The sequence below is a fragment of the Dendrobates tinctorius genome, unplaced genomic scaffold (genome assembly GCF_039654945.1).
Source record: "Dendrobates tinctorius isolate UK_male_01 unplaced genomic scaffold, ASM3965494v1 ptg000013l, whole genome shotgun sequence".
Classification (NCBI taxonomy): domain Eukaryota; kingdom Metazoa; phylum Chordata; class Amphibia; order Anura; family Dendrobatidae; genus Dendrobates; species Dendrobates tinctorius.
In genome coordinates, this window is record NW_027361681.1 from 1,106,640 (window position 1) to 1,129,916 (window position 23,277).

The following is a 23,277-nucleotide window of genomic DNA, read 5'->3' on the forward strand; positions in this document are numbered from 1 at the left end:
GCATCACAGCCTAGGAAAGAGGCACGACAGGAATGGCGCCAGCATGGGTGGTGAGAATAGGCTTTATTATTTAATCAAGGCCGAAAACATTTAGTTTATGAAGGGTTTGTCTTAGTAGTGGACAACCCCTTTAATGAAGGGGATGAATTAAAGATTGCTTTTAATACACCAGAGGGACACTATGAAAATCTTGTTATGCTATTTGGGTTGACATATGCTCCCGCCGTGTTTCAGCACTTTGTAAATGACATTTTCCGTCATCTGGCAGGTAGATTTGTGGTGGTCTATCTGAATGACAAATCGATTTATTCGCCGGACCTTGAGTTATATCAGGTGCATGTCAGGCAGGTCCTACAAATACTCAGGGAAAATAGAAGTTAGAAAAATTTATGTTTACTGATCAGGAGATTAATTTTCTGGGATTTCTATTATCTTCCATCGGCTTTCGCATGGATTCTACAAAAGTCCGTGCGGTACTGAATTGGGATTGTCCTGAAATTTTAAAAACTTTACAATGGTTTCTGGGTTTCGCCAACTACTAGCGCAAGTTCATCAAGGACTTTTTGGTAGTGGCCAAACCGCTTACATATATGACCAGAAAATTAACAGAACAGGCTTTTCCAAATGGTCTAAACCGGCCTGTGAGGTGTTTCATACCTTGAAAAAATGTTTTGCTTCTGCTCTAAGTCTTATACAGCCTGATGTCACTCAACCGTTCATTGTCGAGGTAGACGCGTCAGAGGTTCAGGTTGCGGTTGTATTGCAACAGGGTTCATCACCTAATAAATGACGTCCAGATTTCTAAAAAAAAATTGTCGTCCGATGAAAAGAATTGACATTGGTAGTAGGAAGCTCTAGGCAGTAAAGATGGCCTTTGAAGAATGGTGGCATTTTTTAGAGGGGACAGTTCATAAGGTCATGGTCATCACTGATCACAAACATCTTTTGTATCTGGGGTCAGCTAAACGTCTGACACCTAGACAGGCAAGATGGGCATTGTTTTTTACCAGATTCAACTTTTTCGTAACTTATAGACCAGGGGATAAGAACATTAGGGCGGATGCATTGTCTTGTTTTCTGGGGGGAAGGTAGTAATCATGAGCCGGTTCCCTTACTACAGAAAAGAGTAGTTATTGCTGCTATATGTTCTGATCTGGAGAAGGAGGTCATATAGGCTTAGGGGGGTGCTCCTGCTGCCTGTCCTTTTGGTAAACTGTTTGCCCTGGTGAACCTTGGTGTTAGAATCTTGAGTGAACATTATGATTTGGCCCTGGCTGTAAATCTTTGCAGTAAAGCCACTACGGATCTTCTTACTCTTCGTTTTTGGTGGTCTGGGATGCACCAGGATGTTCGGGATTATGTAATTGCCTGTAGTACTTGTGAAGATTCTAAGACCCCACATATTCATCTATCTGGGGCTCTTCAACCTTTGGCGATTCCCTGTAGACCATGGACTCATTTGTCAGTAGATTTCATCCCTGATTTACCCGTGCTGGCAGGTAACATTAATATTAGTAGTAGTTGACATATTCAGCAAGATGGCTCATTTCATTGAGCTACCTGTATTACCGAATGCCAAGACTTTGGTGCAAATTTTTATTAAGGAGATCATGAAATTGCATGAGATTCAATCTGATGTTGTTCCCAACCGGGGGGTTCAATTTATAACTAAATTTCGGAAAGCATTTTGTGCTTTAGGGATTCTTGTTTCTTTTTCATCTGCCTTTCATCCATAGTCTAATAGGCTAACTGAAGGAGTGAACCAAAATCTCGAGACATATCTTAGGTGCTTTGTGTCCAAGAATCAGGAAGATTGGTTTTCATATTTACCCCTTGCAAAGTTCGCTTTAACCAATCACTGTCATGAATCAACTGTCAAGTCCCCACTTTTCAGGGCATAGGGGATTCATCCTCAGTTTTTGCCCTTTCAATAGTAGCTCTTCTGGGGTACCTGAGGAGGAACGGTTTTCGTGATCTATTGCATCAGTATGGCGAGATGTTATTAATAACTTAAGGAGGCTGAGGTCAAGATACAAGAGTATGGCTGATCGAAGATGCTTTCTGGGTCCAGAACTGTGTGAGGGTGATTTGGTGTGGTTATCCTCAAAGAATATTAAATTAAAGGTTCCTTCTTGGAAACTAGGACCCAGAACAATTGGTCCCTATAAGATTGTTGTCGTCGTCAATCCAGTGGCGTTTCGTCTTGCCCTACCATCTACTTTTAAGATGCATAATGTATTTCACCGTTCTCATCTCAAAAAATATGTGGCCTCCTCGGCACCATACCTACCACCTCCTTCCCCTGTCATGGTTAAGAGAAGTCTGGAATTCCAGATAGCTAAAATTGCTGATTCTCAATTTGTCCGCCGATCTCTTCAATATTTGGTACATTGCAAAAGTTACGATGCAGAGGAAAGAATGTGGGTACCAGCATCCGATGTTCATGCAGCCAGGTTGGTTCGGGCTTTTCACACCTCTCATCTTGATAAAACGTATTCTGAGGTTCCGGAGCTCTCTCTCAAGGAAGGGGGTACTATCACGGGGATACCGTGACAGAGTGGGGTCAGATGATCACAGTATCTAGTGACGCATACACCCGCTGTGGTTAGGCTAGGTTTACATTAGCGTTTGAGTCCGCAGCGTATCATCCGCATGTGCAAACGCATGCCAAAACGCATGTTTACACATCGTTTTTTATGCGCATCATCTTATGCATGACGGGAAAAAGCGGTGCGTGTGTATGCGTTTGTATGTGTTTTTTGCACGCGTTTGCATTGTTTATGCGCATGCGTTCGATATGACACCAGACAAAAATGGGCGTGTCTCACGAGATTTCTATATGTATTTGGAATAACGCATGCGTATCGAGTGCATTCGTATGCATGTCCTTGCATACGCATGTGTTCCCATAGACAGTAATTTGTTTTTTTATGCACTCATCCGCATGCTCATGCCTGCGCATATTTGACGGATTTTATACACCTCAAAAATGCTGCGTGCACCGCGAAACGACGCATGCGTACGCAAAAGCATGCAAACACATGTCGCGTACACCATGTTAAATATATGTACCCATGATGCATGCGGATCAAACGCTGCGCACACAGACGCAAATGTGAACCCAGCCTTAGAAATGGTTCACTGTCGTATTAATAATTCTGGCTTTCTTTGCTCCGGCACTGCAAGAGTTAAACTGCTTAGTTGGATGCCTGGAGTTCTCTGTCTTGTGTGGTATCAGCTGTTCTGAGTTAGTTACTCCTAGCAGGTATAAGAACCCTCCTCCTTTCTTCTGACCTTGCCAGTGATAATTCATTTTTCCTGGTTTGCTGTTGGAGGAGTAGTTCATGCTTGGAGAGTTGTTCTGGAGATTTCTGCGTGAAGTTTGTTTGAGTGCTTATCCTCACCTATTTGGTTTCTCCTACCTATCCTTCCCCTATGTTCCTGTGTAGTTTTCTTTTATCCCTGTCTGTCTTCCCTTGTCTGTCTGGTTGGTGTAATCCTATACATTTCAGCCTCACACCTCCCTGGGTGGGAGAGGGAACAGGTAAGGGCTAAGATACCACAGGAGGACAGGGATAGACTAGGGCACCCCCTAGTTCAAGGGATCTGGTAAGCGCCCACATTCCCTAGTCAATGCATGACACTGGGCATCTCCTATATATAATTATATATGTACAGTTAGTATAACCTGGGCATCTCCTGTATATTTTACAGCTGGTATAAGTTATATACCTTCCCGTTTAAAATGATATTGGCCATGCTGGTATAACCTGGGCTTTTCCAGTATATACATGTAATGATAGAATACTAATATACTATACATACTGCAGCTGTTGACCTGATGGACAGTTTAACAAGGAGTTGTCCGTGACTACCTAGGCATATTACATTCTATATATAGGATTAGCTTGGTCTGCATGACAATTCTTAGAATAAATATAACCTTAGTCCCAACTTTCTAAAAATAACACAGCACTGACTCGCATTCAGTGAAAGACGTCTTAGTGTTGTGCTAGGGTATTATGATTCCATCTGATTCAATATTTATGTAATAAGATGTGGCTCTATATTTATACAGAAAATAAGCATTAAAGAAGACTGGTCACCAGGTCAAAAATGGCCAGTTTTTGCTTTTATTTTATTCTCGCTACTCTCCCAAGAAATACATTTTTTTTTTTAAAGATTTGTTTTAAATCCACCATATGGTTTCTGAGATATGAGCCTTTTTATTTTGTGCTAATTTTTATGGTCTTTACCAAGGGCTTGTTGCGGTTGTTGCTTTCTGGGTAATAATACAAAGCAGCCTAAAGACATGCCCCCAAGGAATCCTGTAAGCCATATCCCTTTGATAAAGACTATAAGAATCAGCATAAAATAAAAAGGTCCATTTCACTGGAATCGTATAGCATAGACCAGGGCAAAGTATGTCCAGCCGGCCACATGCGAGCTGCATGTCTGTTCCTGTCCGACCAGTAACAGCCAAAGAGTTAAAAATAGTGGCCAACTGACTGCACCATTAGGCTGCCATGTCCTGCACGAAGTCCCGATATGACAGCTACCTGCATCCTCGGGATGAAAGCAGTGGTGAGTACAATGGTGGAGGAGACAGCCTCCAGCTCCTTCTTCCACCATACAGCGTGTGCAACTGAGACAGCAGATGCAATGACATCACAGCAAAGACCGGAACAGAGCGACAGGGGGAAAGGGGGCAGGGCACTTTTTGCATGTGTGTGCATAAATATATATTTGTGTATAAGTTTATGGAATGTGTGTCTGTATATAGGGGGGCATGGGGGGCTTTTATTTATATAGGGGATGTGTGAGCTCATACAATATATAGGGGGCTATATGTAGACTCATACTATATATAGGGAGGCTATGTGGGGGGCTCATACTGTATATAGGGAGCTGTGTGTAGGAGCTCATACTGTATATAGTAGGGGCTGTGTGGGGTTCATACTGTATATAGAGGGCTCATACTGTATATAGGGAGTTGTGTGTGATCTCATATGGTATCTAGGGGAGTGTCGGCATACTTGATTCTGCTCAATATTAAGTGATACAATTAATATAAATATAAAATAATTATTGTGAGGGACGACGTCCCTCCACTCCTGAAATGTGCCCCCACCCTTGGGACTCCACAGGATCATTGTTTTCATTTAATTAAACTCCAGGAACAAGCCCTTTGAAGCTCTGCGACTGGCAATTAGCACAAGGGTGTGAGCTCTAGTGCAGCTACAGCCAAACTGGATTCCTTTGTCTAATTCAAGCACCACTGGTCACAGCAAGGTTCTGAGATATGGAATCTAGAAAAGGGCCCATAATAACAGAATGCAATATCTCTGAGCCTAGCCGAGCACATTCTCGGAACCGGCATTCCTTCCCCACATGCCCATGCCCGGCAGTCACCTGTAGACCTCTGTGTTATGGAGTTATGAAGCATAGCTACCAGGGATTACATACAGTAGGCATATTTGGTCTCCCTGTGCAGATAATACCCAGCAGAATCCAGTGGCGCCGCTGCCGTTCCATTCAGAGCTTCGGGCGGAGAGTTGCAATCTATCTATACTCTATTCTTGTACTACACTCTTGACTATATACCTGTATAATGTTTTGTAAATACCTGCCTGTATATTTTTAGCTTGTCTTTCGGCAATTAAATATAAAATTAATCTTGCTCTTTTATCTCTATACACGAATCCCCATGTCCGCACGCTCTGTTGGTTATGATACGCTACCCGGGTTGGTTTCTGACCTGATATAAGCCTGCTGGCAGATGGGGCTTATTTTGAACGAGGAACTGGTGGCAGCAGACTTTACTGTTTTAGTGAGGAACTCTGGCAGTGACGGCCGGGAGGTATATCTAATATATAAAGCTCAAAGTGTGTGTGTATGTATGTATGTGTGTATGTATGTGTGTATGTTTGTATGTCCGGGATAGGCATCCGCACCGTCGCAGCTATAGCCACAAAATTTGGCACAGTCACACGTCTGGACCCCGAGAGCGTCCTAAGCTATGTTGTGCGGCGAAATTTTGACCCCGCGCGTTCCAATTCACCAAACAATTTTGCCCCTATCTACATACTGGGAGAAAAAGTGTGTGCGCGTCAAGCCCCTCCCCTCATTGTGATGTCACAATGCCCCTATTTGCATACTGGGGAAGCAGTGTGTGCGTATCAAGCCCTGCCCCTCATTATGATGTCACAATGGTTGCCATGGCGACGCTGATGTCATCAAAGGTTGCAAGCCCTGCCGCCGCTCATTATGATGTCATAATGGTTGACTATGGAATGGAGGATGTGTGATGAGTATATGGGCACCGGACTATGGGATGGAGGATATGTATGACAGGTATATGGGCACGGGACTATGGGATGGAGGATATGTATATGGGCACGGGACTATGGGATGGAGGATATGTATGATGGGTATATGGGTACGGGACTATGGGATGGCGGAAATGTATATGGGCACGGGACTATGGGATGGAGGATGTGTGATGGGTATATGGGCACTGGACTATGGGATGGAGGATATGTATGACGGGTATATGGGCACGGGACTATGGGCTGGCGGATATGTATATGGGCACGGGACTATGGGATGGAGGATGTGTGATGGGTATATGGGCACTGGACTATGGGATGGAGCATATGTTTGACGGGTATATGGGCACGGGACTATGGGATGGTGGATATGTATATGGGCATGGGACTATGGGATGGAGGATGTGTGATGGGTATATGGGCATGGGACTATGGGATGGAGGATGTGTGATGGTTATATGGGCACTCGACTATGGGATGGAGGATATGTATGATGGGTATATGGGCATGGGACTATGGGTTCGTGGATATGTATGATGGGTATATGGGCACGGGACTATGGGATGGAGGATAATTATAATTTTCTATAACTAACCACAGTTAGTTACTATGCCCGGGCAGCGCCGGGCTCTTCAGCTAGTATATATATATATCCCCAGTCTGGACTGGTGATGTATATCCCCCTCACTGGGAGCACCTCAATAACTCGTACCTATAAGGGAAGCCTTTCCGGGAACTATTTGCCATCAGTGCAGTTCCCTGACTGACCTGGGACAAGTGGTGGCACCAGAGAGCCGATCCCTGCTGGGTCCTTCTTCCCCCTCCCCTCACAATTATAATTTTTTAATATTAACACCTTTGTGACCTTGGACGTACTATTCCATCCATGTACCCTGGGCCTTAATGACCATGGACAGAGTAATACGTCATACGCAATCAGCCGCGCTCTCGGGGGGAGCGCGGCTGATCGAGGCCGGGTGTCAGCTGATTCTCACAGCTGACACCTGGCACTAAGTGCCAGGAGCAGTCAGGGACCATTCCCTGCACTTTAACCCCCAGAACACTGCGATCAAACATGATCGCAGTGTTACAGGAGCAGGCAGAGGGGTTGTCAGCTGTGACAGCCCCTCTGCCTTTGGATCGGATACCCCGCTCCCATGATTGGGGGTGTGTTAGGGTTAGGTTTGTGGTTATTGTTATGGTTAGGGTTGGTATTAGGGTTAGTGGTGTGTTGGGGTTAGGGTTGGAGTTAAAATTGGGGGGTTTCCACTGTTTAGGCATATCAGGGGCTTTCCAAATGCGACATGCATCTGATCTCAAATCCAGCAAATCCTGTGTTGAAAAAGTCAAACGATGCGCCTTCCTGTTATGATTAGGTAACCGAGGATAGCTGGGGAATAGGCGAGGCAACCAGATAACCAGAGAGGTTGGTAACTTAGCGGATTGCAGACCCCTAAACTGACGACACAACTAGAATCAGCCGTAGGACGTACCTACGATGCCCTAGACGCCTTGGCACAGCCAAAGAATTAACAAAGCCTAAAGAGAGAAAGGGGTAAGCTAAACTGCCCCAGAGTAGAACCCCAAAAGAATAGATAGCCCCGGAACATATATTGCCAGTGAAACAAGATGAAGCACAAAACACAGACAGAAAATAGAGTAAGCAAATGATGGGGCCCAAACTGTCTAGATAGAACAGGACAGGAAAGGATACTGTCTGCAATCACGCAAAAAACCCTAAGAAAAATTCCAACACGTCTGATATGCAAAAATACTGAGGCCATACGACCTCTCCCCCACTAAATCAGAACCCTGGTGTGAACTGGACGCAAAACCAAAGATACTGATATAACAGGGGATTAGATATACTGAAAAGACTGACATAAGCTGTGGCAAATGAAACAGAGTCCAGTACAGGTCCCAACAGGGAACCAGGCTGAACTCACACCAGCAAGGAAGAAATCAGAGAAAGGCAAAGAATGGATCAAATGCAAAAAGATTCAAGCAGACAAATAACTTATCTGAAAGATGCAGGACCAAGCAGGAGACAAGCAGACTTCCAAAAAGCTCAGGAAGAAAACCAAATCACCGGCAACAACTGAGGGAAGGTTGCTGACTTAAATCTCTCCAGTCTATAACACCTGACCTCCAATCATTCTCCTCAGGTGATAGACTTCTGTCAGCCAGACCAGCTCCATTACCAGCAGCAACCACCAGAGGGAGCCCAAACTCAGAAGCCAGGTCAAAAGTGTTCACAACACCTACCCTTCCGAGCTCTGCCATGCGCCCAAACAGTAGTTTACGTCCACATATGGGATATCAGCATATTCAGGACAAATTGCACAACTTAACCTTAGAAAAATAAAAAATTGGGGAGAAAAGATCATTTTTTGTGAAAAATAGTAAGATAGTTTATTTTTACGGTTCTACATTATAAACTTCTGTGAAGGACTTGGGGGTTCAAAGTGCTCACCACACATCTAGTTAAGTTCCTTAGAGGGGGTCTACATTCCAAAATGTGTCACTTGTGGGGGGTTTCCACTGTTTAGGCACATCAGCGGCTCTCCAAACGCGACATGGCGTCTGATCTCAATTCCAGCCAATTTTGCATTTAAAAGTCAACCGGCACTCCTTCCCTTCCGAGCTCTGCCGCGCGGCCAAACAGTGGTTTACCTGCATAAATGGGGTATCCGCGTACTCAGGACAAATTGTACAACAACCTTCGGGGTCCAATTTCTCCTGTTACCCTTGGTAAAATAAAACAAATTGGATCTGAAGTAATTTTTTGGGGAAAAAAAGTTACGGTAAATGTTCATTTTTTTTTTTAATCATTCCAAAAATTTCTGTGAAGCACCTGAAGGGTTAATAAACTTCTTGAATGTGATTTTGAGCACTTTCAGGGGTGCAGTTTTTAGAATGGTGTCACTTTTGGGTATTTTCTATCACATATACCCCTCAAAATCACTTCACATGTGATGTGGTCCATAAAAAAAAATGGTGTTGTAAAAATGAGAAATCGCTGGTCAACTTTTAACCCTTATAACTTCCTAACAAAAAAAATATTGGTTCCAAAATTGTGCTGATGTAAAGTAGACATGTGGGAAATGTTATTTATTAACTATTTTATGTGACATATTTCTCTGTTTTATGGGCATGAAAATTCAAAGTTGGAAAATTGCAAAATTTTTGCAAAATTTCTCTTTTTTTTCACAAATAAACACAAGTCATATCAAAGAAATTTTACCCCTATCATGAAGAACAATATGTCACAAAAAAACAATGTCAGAATCACCAGGATCCATGGAAGTGTATCAGAGTTATTAAAGGGACAGTGGTCAGAATTGTAAAAATTGGCCTGGTCATATTATTAATATTATTATACATTTATATAGCGCCATTTATTCCATGGCGCTTTACATGTGAAAAGGGGAAATACTGTATAGACAGGTACAATAAACATGTGTAAGACAAGGGACACACATGTACAGAAGGAGAGAGGACCCTGCCCACGAGGGCTCACAGTCATATTAACATTTACCCTTGGGGGTAAGGCTGGGTTCATATTGCGTTATGGGTATGCATTTAGCACATCTGTTACATAGCGGCACTAACACTATGTAACGGATGCGTTAACGCACCCATTGCCGGCCATCATAGTAGCGCATCCTAACGCATGCCAAATTTGACATGCTTTAGTGATGATGTGTTACTTTGTGACACACCCTCGAACGCGGTCTACAGCGTTCTAGGGTGCGTTAGGTCTAACGCACAGCGAACAGACGCGTTCGCTGTGCATAGAGCTGTATGGCTAACGCATGGTAACAAAATGATACCATGAGTTAGCGCATACGTTAGCTCTAGGTGCACAAAATATGTCCAAAATGACATGTGCGTTAGAGCATCCGTTTAACGGATCTGCTAAATGGATGCCCCTAACGCAATGTGAACCTAGCCTAAAGGGGTTAATATTTACCGTAATATACAGTGGGGGTAATAAGTATTTGATCCCTTGCTGATTTTGTAAGTTTGCACACTGACAAAGACATGAACAGTCTATAATGTTAAGGGTAGGTTAATTTTAACACTGAGAGATAGACTATCAAAAATAAAACCCAGAAAATCACAATGTATAAATTATATAAATGTATTTGCATTTTGCAGTGCGAAATAAGTATTTGATCCCTCTAGCAAAAAATACTTAATACTTGGTGGCAAAACCCTTGTTGGCAAGCACAGCAGTCAGATATTTTTTGTAGCTGATGATGAGGTTTGCGTACATGTGAGGAGGAATTTTGGTCCACTCCTCTTTGCCGATCATCTCTAAATCATTAAGATTTTGAGGCTGTGGCTTGATGACTCGGAGCTTCAACTCCCTCCATAAGTTTTCTATGGGATTAAGGTATCGAGACTGGCTAGGCCACTCAGTGACCTTAATGTGCTTCTCTTTAAATTACTCCTTTGTTGCCTTGGCTGTATGTTTTGGGTCATTGTCTTGCTGGAAGACCCAGCCAAGACCAATTTTTAATGTCCTGGCAGAGGGAAGGAGGTTGTCACTCAGGATTTTAGGTACATAGCTCCATCCATTCTCCCATTGATGTGATGAAGTAGTCCTGTGCTTTTAGCAGAGAAGCACACCCAAAACATAATGTTTTCCCCTCCATGTTTGACAGTGGGGATGGTGTTCTTTGGTTCAAAGGCAGCATTTCTCTTTCTCCAAACACAGCGAGTTGAGTTAATGCCAAAGACCTCAATTTTTGTCTCATCTGACCACCTTCTCCCAATCACTCACAGAATCATCCAGGTGTTCATTGGCAAACTTCAGACAGGCCTGCACATGTGCCTTCTTGAGCAGGGAGACCTTACGGGCACTGCAGGATTTTAAATCTTTACGGCGTAATGTGTTACTAATGGTTTTCTTGGTGACTGTGGTCCCAATTGCCTTGAGATCATTAATAAGTTCCCCCGTGTAGTTTTAGGCCGATCTCTCACCTTCCTCATGATCAAGGATACTCCATGAGGTTAGATTTTGCATGGTGCCCCAGATCGATGTCAATTGACAATCATTTTGTATTTCTTCCATTTTCTTACTATTGCACCAACAGTTGTCTCCTTCTCACCTAGTGTCTTACTTATGGTTTTGTAGCCCATTCCAGCTTTGTGCAGGTCTATGATCTTGTCCCTGACATCCTTATAAAACTCTTTGGTCTTGCCCATGTTGTAGAAGTTAGACTCTGACTGATTAATTGAGTCTGGGGACAGGAGTCTTTTTGATAAAAGTGACTATGTAAGGCTAGTTTCACACTAGCGTTTCCTGGAGCTGTGTCGGGCTGCGTACGGCCACCGCCAAGCTCCGCCCATGGCCGCGCCTCCTCCTGTCAGCTCCGCCTATGGGCGCATGACGCTGCATGCGACCTGCGTACCCTATCTTTAGCATTGGGTACGCAGGCCATGCGCAGGTATACATTTGACGGCGCATGCGTCCTTTTGACGGTGCGCCGACCTGTGACAAACGCACCGTGTTGCATTTTGGTGCGCTCGGCGCACCGTCAAAAGGACGCATGCGCCGCCGATCGCATACCTGCGCACGGCCTGCAGCTGTCTTTAATGCAGGTAATGAGATGATTAGGAGCGTCTAACTGGTCTGTAGGAGCCAGAACTCTTAATGGTTGGTAGGGGATCAAATACTTATTTCTCACGGCAAAATGCAAATAAATATATATAATTTATACAATGTGATTTTCTGGATTTTACTTTTTATATTCTATCTCTCTATGTTAAAATTAACCTGTCCTTAAAATTATAGATTGTTCATGTCTTTGTCAGTGGGCAAACTTACAAAATCAGCAAGGGATCAAATACTTATTTCCCCCACTGTACATGCTATATTAGTCTCCACAACTGCACTCACTATTCTGCTGGTGCAGTCACTGTGTACATACATTACATTACTGATCCTGTACTGATCCTGAGTTACATCCTGTATTATACTCCAGAGCTGCACTCACTATTCTGCTGGTGCAGTCACTGTGTACATACATTACATTACTGATCCTGCACTGATCTTGAGTTACATCTTGTATTATACCCCAGAGCTGCACTCACTGTTCTCCTGGTGCAGTCACTGTGTACATACATTACTGATCCTGAGTTACATCCTGTATTATACCCCAGAGCTGCACTCACTATTCTGCTGGTGCAGTCACTGTGTACATACATTACTGATCCTGAGTTACATCCTGTATTATACCCCAGAGCTGCACTCACTATTCTGCTGGTGCAGTCACTGTGTACATACATTACTTATCCTGTACTGATCCTGAGTTACATCCTGTATTATACTCCAGAGCTGCACTCACTATTCTGCTGGTGCAGTCACTGTGTACATACATTACTGATCCTGAGTTACATCCTGTACTATACTCCAGAGCTGCACTCACTATTCTGCTGGTGCAGTCACTGTGTACATACATTACTGATCCTGAGTTACATCCTGTATTATATTACAGAGCTGCACTCACTATTCTGCTGGTGCAGTCACTGTGTACATACATTACTGATCCTGAGTTACATCCTGTATTATATTCCAGAGCTGCACTCACTATTCTGCTGGTGCAGTCACTGTGTACATACATTACTGATCCTGAGTTACATCCTGTATTATATTCCAGAGCTGCACTCACTATTCTGCTGGTGCAGTCACTGTGTACATACATTACTGATACTGAGTTACATCCTGTATTATACTCCAGAGCTGCACTCACTATTCTGCTGGTGCAGTCACTGTGTACATACATTACTGATCCTGAGTTACATCCTGTACTATACTCCAGAGCTGCACTCACTATTCTGCTGGTGCAGTCACTGTGTACATACATTACATTACTGATCCTGAGTTACATCCTGTATTATACCCCAGAGCTGCACTCACTATTCTGCTGGTGCAGTCACTGTGTACATACATTACTGATACTGAGTTACATCCTGTATTATACTCCAGAGCTGTACTCACTATTCTGTGTGCTTTTTAGGAAATAGTCAAGGCAAACAAGCCTGTCTTACTGCTTTTAGGGAAAGTGCACACGCTGCAGATTCTGCTGCGGATTTTTCCGTGCAGATTCGCAGGTAAAACCGCAGGTAAAGTGACCTGCGGTTTATCTGCGGATTTGTCAGTGGTTTTCCCCTGCGGTTTGACACCTGGACAATGGAACAGGTGTCAAACCGCTGCGGAATCCGCAGAAAGAATTGACATGCTGCGGATTTCAAACCGCAGCTTTTCCACAGGGAAAAATCCGCAGCATGTGCACTGTGGATTTGAAATACCATTGACTTAGGGTGGTTTCACATTCGCGCTTTTTAAGCGCACGCACGGCCGGGGGTAGCTCCGCCCCCAAGCCGGCTCTCTGCCCGGCGTGCCCGCCCCTTCCTTGTAGCGCCGCCTCCTAGCGCACAGCGGCGCCTGCGATCGGCGCACCCTATCTTTAGCATAGGGTGCGCAGATCGTGCGCAGGCCGTGCACTAGTTGCGCTTTGACCTGCGCTGCGCACTTTTGACGGTGCGCCGTGCGCGCCAAAATCCGAAAAGTTTGATTTTGGCGCGCACGGCGCACCGTCAAAAGTGCGCAGCGCAGGTCAAAGCGCAACTAGCGCACGGCCTGCGCACGATCTGCGCACCCTATGCTAAAGATAGGGTGCGCCGATCGCAGGCGCCGCTGTCCGCTAGTAGGCGGCGCTACAAGCAAGGGGCGGGCACGCCGGGCAGAGAGCCGGCTCGGGGGCGGAGCTACCCCCGGCCGTGCGCGCGCTGAAAAAGCGCTAATGTGAAACCGGCCTAACATTGTACTGTACACTGTCTGCGGAACTGCTGCAGATCCGCAGAGGCCAATCCGCAGCAGATCCGCAGCAGAATCCGCAGCGTGTGCACATATCCTTAGATTAGTTTAATGCAGCGGTCAGCTAGTTTTCCTACATCAGAGGAATGGGTTGTGTACTGGGGACACGTTCATAAATCCAAATCGAAAGAGCCAGTGCTGATTAAACATTGAGCAGGCAGGGAAAGTGGGAGCTGTCAGCTCTGTAGCCTAGAAGATTAGGAGTGCAGCTCTGGAGCACAATCCCGGCTGTAACTTAGGATCAGTATAATATTTGTGATGTCATTAACCACAGTATGGGGATCGGAGGGAATCATGAAAAAGGCTATTTGGGGCAATTTCCATTAAACTGTATTTAATGAGGGTATGGTCCTTTAAATGCAGATGTTGGGTTACAATGACATAGAAAAGGGTTAAAATCCCTTCTGCGTCACAAAGTTATTCTAACCTCCTCCCCCACTGCACTTAAACTTTTTTTTTTTCCGGAAACTTCTCCGGGCCAGATGAAATGCATGCTTGGCCCACAGCCCAGCTGGATTCATTCACTGCCAGTGAAAATTCCTGGAGTGGCTGATTACCGCAACTTGGGGGCAGGGAGCGGGAAGAAAGCCCTGGACCTTTCCTCTTCTCCAGCCCTTAGCCACACAAGCCTGTTTAGCACTTGCATGGAAAGTTTGGGGTTTTTCGCCGCTCCCTTAGTTCAGGGGGAAGTCCTCCCTCTTACTTCTTTCTCCTTTGCCTCTTTTGTTGCAGTGAGTACAGTATTAAGGCAGGCTGCACACAGATCATGTACGATCACCCCCACTATGTGCTAAACTAGAAGTAGACCATTTGTAAAGCGCCATGGAATAAATGGCGCTATAACAATAAATAATAATAATAATTTAGTAGTGCTGGGACTTTGGCTGCTGCTGCAGATGTAGCACACAAGTGATGGATTACTTTATTTCTTTTTTGCTGATGACACTGCTTTTTAATGGTGGACCTACTCTTAAAGAGACAGTAACGTCAGCACAACCCCTATACAAACTGTATTATGGAATATGGATATCAAAGAATGGAGGGCTCCTGCACTCCAGACTCCTATCTCGTCTAGTGCCTTTTCCATGGCACCATTTATCGCTACATTCACCTGCAATGAAATGAGATCAGTGATCCGGTACCGTGTTACAGGGTTTCCAACAAAATAGATGTGAGGCTAATGTAATGTATGGTGGTTATGGGCTGTCAAGAGCAGACATTTCGGCATTACTTATAGTATATGAATAAGGTATGCCTTAAAGGGAATCTGTCACCTCCATCAGGGGCTTATCTACAGCATTCTGTAATGCATTCTGTAATGCTGTAGATAAGCCCCCAATGTAACCTGAAAGAAGAAAAACGAGTTAGATTATACTCACCCAGGGGCGGTCCGGGTCCGGAGGGTGTCGCGGTCTGGTCCGGCGCCTCCCATCTTCTAGCGATGACGTCCTCTTCTTTGCTTCCCGTCGCGGCTACGGCGCAGGCGCACTGCTCTGCCCTGTTGAGGGCAGAGCAGAGTACTGCAGTGCGCAGGCGCCAGAAAGGTCAGAGAGGTCCGACGCCTCCGCACTGCAGTACTCTGCCCTGCCCTCAACAGGGCAGATAAAGTACGCCTGCGCAGGAGCCGCAACGGGAAGCAAGGAGGAGGACGTCATGGCATGAAGATGGGAGGCACCGGACCGCGACACCCATCAGACCTGGACCGGACTGCCCCCCGGTAAGTATAATCTAACTGTAGATAAGCCCCTGATGGCGGTGGCCACATCTTATATGCCAAAAAATAGGTGACATATTCCCTTTAATAAGGCAAATGGACTTACCCTTTAAATGGGTCTCTTTCAAGGGAAAGTCTTTTTCTTAGAGAAAACGATAAAAATGCATTTGTTTGCTTTTTATTCAGAAAGAGTGCCACTCTTGTCCATGGTTGTGTCAGGTTGGGCAGTCCCCATCCCTATTCCAACGAATGGATCTGAGCTGCAATAGCTAACACAGCCCATGGGCAAGGGTGGCACTGTTTGTAGAGAATACATAGCAGATGCTTTCTGGCTAATCCCAGATGGTGTTTTAAAAGGGATTAAAAGGCATAAAGGGTCCTCAAGTGCCCCCACCTCACCCTCTCGAAGAGGACTTGGCATCACCATGTAATACATGGTCACCCATTGACCACTGGTGATCAGTTCAGCCATACCATCCCATGACACGATTGCCAATGTAGCACTGAGCATTGTTAGTATGGGGGCAGTGGATGGCTGGTGTAGTAGTATGTGTTAGTATGATGTTCTGCAGGAGCTGGCACCGCGCCCTGTTCCCATAAATATAAAACAATATATGGCAGACTTGTATTCATCCTCATGTAAACATCTCTGCAGAATTAGTCATCTCTATTCCCTGCCAGCAATCAGTTCTGGCTAATCACTGCCATATCGTCCCGAAAGGAATGAACCAATGATTGTTTTCTAAAGCACCACTCATCCCGAGCTCCCTGGTTCATGAATGGAATTCCAGAAAACAACAATAAAGACTGGACCAGTGACAGAATGTAGCCATAATGCGGAAATAATAAGGTAAGTCATATCTCGTACCTACCTCAACTCTCGTCAGACCCTCATGCCCAAAATAAAGGTGAGATTTCTTTGGGAGACCTGGTTCAATACCGTCGTGATGTCCACTATATCCTCTAAAATTTGAGATTCCTATATAAAAAGGAATTAAAATGTTATGCCATATTACATTCAACTTCTTATGTCTATGAAGAACGTCCCTATCCATCCATGTGACATCGCCAGCGAGGCTTATAATGCCGCTCTACTGTTGTAAGCGTGAGATTGTAGTGCTATTGTCCCTTTAAATATTTATTCATGGAATATGTCCATTAATTCAGGACAATCTGTATGGGAAGGAGAACTGGGAAAAGGGAACATGCTGCTTTATCAAAAATAAATTGTCACCCGGGGAGAGGGTGGAGCACGGAGGCTGGAGCTCCACATCAGGTCATCGCTGTTTCATGGGCCCAGATTTGAGAAGCAGAAAGCAAGCAAATAAATCAGCGCTCAATCTGCTGTACGCTCACACTTTAGATATAATATTTTACATCTTCTGGGATGATTTAGTGAATCCTGCTTTGAGCAGGGGGTTGGACCAGATGGCCCAGGAGGTCCCTTCCAACTCTACCATTCTATGATTCTATGTGATGGCAGAGGCATGGCATACTATGTTGTAAGTACAGGGGTGCAAAGGTTGCAATCGCACCTGGGCCCTGGAGACTAAGGGGCCCCAAAAGTCACTTTGGCCCATATATAAAGACCAATACTATTAAAGACTCGCCTCATTGGAGCTTTTGCATAGAGACCCATAATCTTCAAGTTATGCCACTACATAGGTGCATCTACAGGGCTATAATGGTGGACAACCATAGGTCAAAGGTATGCTCAGACCAAGGATAGCTAAACAGAGCAAGAAGGGGTGGGGTTCTCCAACAGGAATATGGTTGTTTATTATTTTAATTCTCTAACAGGGGATAATGGCTTCACTGAAATGGGTGATGAGGCAAGTATGGTTTAATTAAGATTGATTAAATGAGTCTGTGTCTTTCTTTCAATTAACCCCTTTCTGACATCTGATGTACTATCCCATCCAGGTGCCCTGGGCCCGTATGCCCATGAACGGGATAGTACATCATAGCGATCTGCTGCGCTCAAGGGGGAAGCGCAGCTGATCGCGGCTGGGTGTCAGCTGATTATCACAGCTGACACAAGGCACTCTGTGCCAGGAGCGGTCGAGGCACATTAACCCCTGGCACACTGCGATCAAACATGATTGCAGTGTACCGGGGGGCATAGGGAAGAATCGCACAGGGAGGGGGCTCCGTGCGTGCTTCCCTGAGCCCCTCGGAACAACGCAATGTGCTTGTGTTGCTCCAAGGGCCTCCTCCCTGCAGGCTCCCAGATCCAAGATGGCCGCGGGGGCCTTCCGGGTCCTGCAGGGAGGCGGCTTTCTCAGTGCCTGCTGAGAACAGGCATCGGCAAGCCTCCTGCACTGCCTGTCAGACCGCTGATCTGGCACAGTGCTATGCAAAGTGTCAGATCAGCGACCTGACACAATACAGTAATGTCCCACACTGGGACAAAGTAATAAAATTAAAAAAAAAGGGTAAAAATAATTTTTTAAAAATTCCTAAATAAATTAAAAAAAAAATTCCCTAATAAATTCTTTTGTTTTGTAAATAAAAAACAAAACAATAAAAGTACACATATTTAGTATCGTCCGTAACGACCTGCCCTAGAAAACTGTCCCACTAGTTAAAGGGAATCTGTCACCATTTTTTCGAATATGAGCTGCCGGCACCGACATCAGGGGCTTATCTACAGCATTCTGTAATGCAGAGTCCTGCAGTGCGCAGGCTCCGGGAGAGGTCTGGCGCCTGCGCACTGCAGTATTCTGCACTGCCCTCAACAGGGCAGAGCAGTGCACTTGTGCCGCGGCCACGACAGGAAGGAAAGAAGAGGACGTCACAATAAGAAGATGGGAGGCGCCGGACCGCAACACCCATTGGACCAAGACCGGACCGCCCCCCCGGTGAGTATAATCTAACTCCTTTTTCTTATCTTTCAGGTTACATCGGGGGCTTATCTACAGCATTACAGAATGCTGTAGATAAGCCCCTGATGTCGGTGCCGGCAGCTCATATTCGAAAAAAGGGGTGACAGGTATCAGCGTACTCAGGACAAATTGCACAATAACTTTTGCAGTCCGATTTCTCCTGTTACCCTTGGTAAAATAAACATTGGACCTGAAGTAATTTTTTTGTGAAAAAAAGTTAAAGGTTCATTTTTTTTTAAAACATTCAAAAAATTCCTGTGAAGCACCTGAAGGGTTAATAAACTTCTTGAATGTGGTTTTGAGCACCTTGAGGGGTGCAGTTTTTAGAATGGTGTCACTGATGTTTTTTTTTATATCATATAGACCCTTCAAATGTGATGTGGTCCCTAAATAAAAATGGTGTTGTAAAAATGAGAAATCGCTGGTCAACTTTTAATCCTTAGAACTTCCTAACAAAAGTTTTTACTGATCATCGAGATCAGATATTGATGACCTACAGTATAAGGGCATTGATGCTTAAGATATGGGGAACCCATTTCAAGTGCATCACATATAGAAAATTCCAGTTCCTGCTTGTTGGTCTTTTCCAGACTGCAACATGTGTGTATGAAGAAAATGGACTGCATACAGGTTTTTGTAAAAAAAAAAAAAAAAAGAACAATCTTGTACAATTTCATATTCACCTCTTTTGCTCATGTTCTATATCACTCATCTTGACCAACTTTGCAGCACAGATTGAACAAAAATACAGTTGTGTGAGGAACCGAATGAACAATTGTGAAATATATTCTTTTCTGCAGCTGTAAGGAGATGGACATACTGCCTACGTTCCCCCTTGAAGGCATGCATATTGTTGAAATGTGTATTGTCACATGTGTTATTGGTGACAATGTTGCGTTCTGTATGATAGTAGAGAGAGTTAATAGCTGGGACTAGCCCAGAGTAGAAGGGGCTAAAGTGAAAGAACAAAGACAGTTTTCCTGTCAGTACATCAGATAAGGCTCAGCCTGCAGTGAAAGCAGACTTAAGGTCTAACTCCATGACACATGGGTGTTCCTGATGTGAGTGGAGTCCGAGACAGTGGATAGCGAGATCTGGAGTCGAGACAAGGAAAAGCAACAGAAAGACAGAATGATTCACTGGAGACGGGTCCTGGGACAAGATGCTTAGCAGTACTACCCCCAGTTTACAACTCAGAGGGGTACAGGCGAAGACAGAATAGGGAATATGAGACGAAGAAAGTGCCCCGGACAGTAGTTCCAAGGTGTCAACAAGCAGAGAAGCTAAGTAACAGCCATAGTGGTGAGCTAGCTCTACTAGGTGGAAAAAGGCAGCGGAAACGTGGGTTAAGGACAGGACTCTCGCGTACTGAGCTGTAGTACTGTGCTGGGTTGTGTTGAAGGCGAAGTTATTTGGGGACTGAAGCAAGAAATTCTGTTAGAGGTAGAGAGACTGTGTGTGAAGATGCTCCGTGTTGTAAAGGAAATGTCCGTGAAGTTATCCTCCCGCTATCTATTGTGCATAATTCCCACCAAGTTAATGTCCAGTAAAAAACTGTTTATTGTTGACTGGTGACCTCTCTCATTGAACCTCTCAACATTTGATCCTGGCCAGCCGAAGTCACCAGTATCATGCAGCCTGCAAGGGCATAGTGCCCCGTAGACAAAGTACACACACCCAACCAGGATCCCCATCTTAATGTGGTGTGCAGGGCATGAAAGACAAGTACCTTGCTCACAACTGCTGCTCTGCACCACGTTACACTGCGGTCCCAGATTGTGACACGGGTGGAAATGTATTTCACGACATACCTAGGTGATATAATAAAGAAGAAGAGAGTAGGCCAAGGCTGATGACACACTAAGCAAAGCTATTATGATAGTCTGCTAATCCGGCATAGTACAAAAACTTTATCTGCCATATGACCACTTTTGGGGAGGAATCTCCTTGATGTCTTCTTCTCTTCCAATAAATTTTATATACTCTCCATAAGCCTTCAGAGTATTTAATAATATGGCACCAAGTATAAAAAAAACACCCTAATGATAATCCTTGTGGCTAGAGGCGATTTAATGGCGAGCTAGTTGACCTGTCAACATGCTTTTAGGACGTATACAAGCACTTTACCCCACTTATATTTGAAGCCATAACTACTGATTTACAGCATTTGAAGTCCAAGAAGATGGGGATACTGTTATATGACAGCGGCTTCATTGTAGTGCATGATTGGCCAATGGTACCCGTTGCCAGTTATAGGCAATCAGATTGTGTAGCAAACAACGACACTAACCACAGAACCTCCAAGTAAGGCTGCAATGGACAACTTACAAGTAGGTAACAGGTTTCTCATTTGCTGGAAGGTCGATAAGTTAACTATCGTTGGGTGAGGCTGTTTGACAGTGGTGCACAAGCTATTTCATGGTTGCATTGAAATCATACTACCTATGGAGATTAGGTCAATGAGGTTAGGCTACTACAGGACATGATGGACTTCAAGAGTCTCAATTAAGTGTGGCTTTTTCATCTGAGACGTAGACATTTTGGAAGTATAGGTTAGGCGCTAGTTGTTCTGTTGGCCAAGTTTGTGGGTTGGAGCCTTAAAGATCTAGTAGATACACTTTAGCTCTGTTAACATTTTTCCACTGTGCTTAAAAACGTAGCTGCACTTTTTCTAAGGTCTGCACCACACATGGCCACAGTATTGAAGCCCCACTAAAGAAATGGGTCTGACCTGCAACAACACAAACAACCTGGGGACGGGTGTGGCTCAGTTTTCGAAGAACACAGACATGTTTTTCTCATACTGAATATCTAATTCAGGTTGAAAATGAATTTGTCATTTCTGTCTTCCATAACATATAGGAACCGTCATGAGTTCTGAAAATCTTCGGATGGAGAATGACGTCAGTCCTTTCAGCTGTCAAAATAGTTCTGAAAAGGACAAAGTGTAATATTACAGTATTACATCAGTTTCTACTTAGTCCTAGAGCTGTATCGTGAGTGGAACCTTCGTCAGACTCCTGGATCTCCAAGGGATATTCACAGAATGTGACTTAGAGTTATGGGATTAGATACATTTGTGAAGAGGCTTCAGGCTAAAGCCTACACTGAAAAAGTGTCTGCTAACAAAGGAAAAACACAAAATGTAAGAAGAAACAACAAAGTGTTCCACTGGTACCACCAGACTGCCAAACCGGGAGAAGAAATGAGTTGAAGGGTGAAGTACCTCCATAACTTCATCATACTGATTTTCAGTATTGGCTTGACTCTGCCTAAACTGAAGTGTGAAGTCTGAGCCTAAATATTCTCTCCCAAATGAACACAAGGGGTATATGTTCTTTCCCGGTTAAACTCCCAGGTCATAGTCCATATAGGAATTGCCAATTTGCTGAGGATACACTGTAGGAATGTCTTGAACAGAGTAATGCGCACAGTCAGAAAATAAAGCAAGGTGTCAACCCTCAAAAGGGCCGAATAAACCAGAGAAAAAGAAAGGATGTAACCAAGGGATAAACCAGGAATAACAGATGGCAACCAGTAGGAAGACACTTTCAAAATCTCAAGACAAGACTAATCTCAAGTTCAGGGTCAGCACTCAGAACCACACAGAGAAGAATGAGCCCGAATACTTGCAGGATATCTCTTTATTTATGCCATCTGAGCAGGACATCATCATAGAAACCCAACATGATCAATGGCTACAAATGGAAGAACAGCAACTACTCATGTGGGTCGTAATGACAAACACTTAATAATTAGGGGGGAAAGGAGCACACCTCTGTTACAGTTTCTGAACGTCATTAGAAGACGCTATGACTTTGAGGCAACTCTCTATTTACCATTCTCCATTGGGCAAATGAAAGAGGACTTGTCCTGGTTCTTTAGGTAAACGATAATCTCAACCATTTCTCAATTAGAATCATAGAATGTTAGAGCTGGAAGGGACCTCAAAGGTCATCATCATTGTCCCTATATTCAAAAAAGGAAAGAAGACTGAACCAGGAAATTATAGGCCAGAGAGCCTTTCTTCTATACCAGGAAAGATATTTGAACAAATTATTAAACAGCATGTATGTAAGTACTTGGTTAAGAATACAGTCATTAACCAGAGCCAGCATGGGTTTGTAGCAAACAAGTCATGCCAGACTAATCTAATTTCCTTCAATGATGGAATCACTGACTAGGTGGATCAGGGAAATGCAGTAGATATAGTATGTCTCTACTTCAGGAAAGCGTTTGATAAAGTATCTCATACTATCCTTATTGAAAAAATGACCAAGTATGGGATTGACATGGTTACGGTTAGGTGGATTCATAACTGGCTCAGTGATCATACTCACAGAGTGGTGATAAATGTTAGCACATCCAATTGGAAAAAATTGTTTCAATTGGGGTACCACAAGGCTCTGTTCTGGCCTCAGAATTGTTCAACATTTTTATAAATGATCTAGATATGGGAAA

General features: G+C 44.2%; 1 protein-coding gene across 2 annotated transcripts in view; it reads right to left on the reverse strand.

Moving 5' to 3' along the window:
- Positions 1-23,277, reverse strand: part of LOC141067746 (discoidin domain-containing receptor 2-like) — a 172,990-nt gene that overhangs the window by 89,799 nt on the left and 59,914 nt on the right. Inside the window, exons 2-3 of one of the 2 annotated variants that reach the window (XM_073558218.1) lie at positions 20,546-20,627; positions 16,804-16,910 (exon numbers count right to left, since the gene is read on the reverse strand). The gene's annotated coding sequence lies outside the window, so the exon portion shown is untranslated. The remainder of the gene's footprint in view (positions 1-16,803; positions 16,911-20,545; positions 20,628-23,277) is intronic. The other variant, XM_073558210.1, reaches the window with a different exon arrangement.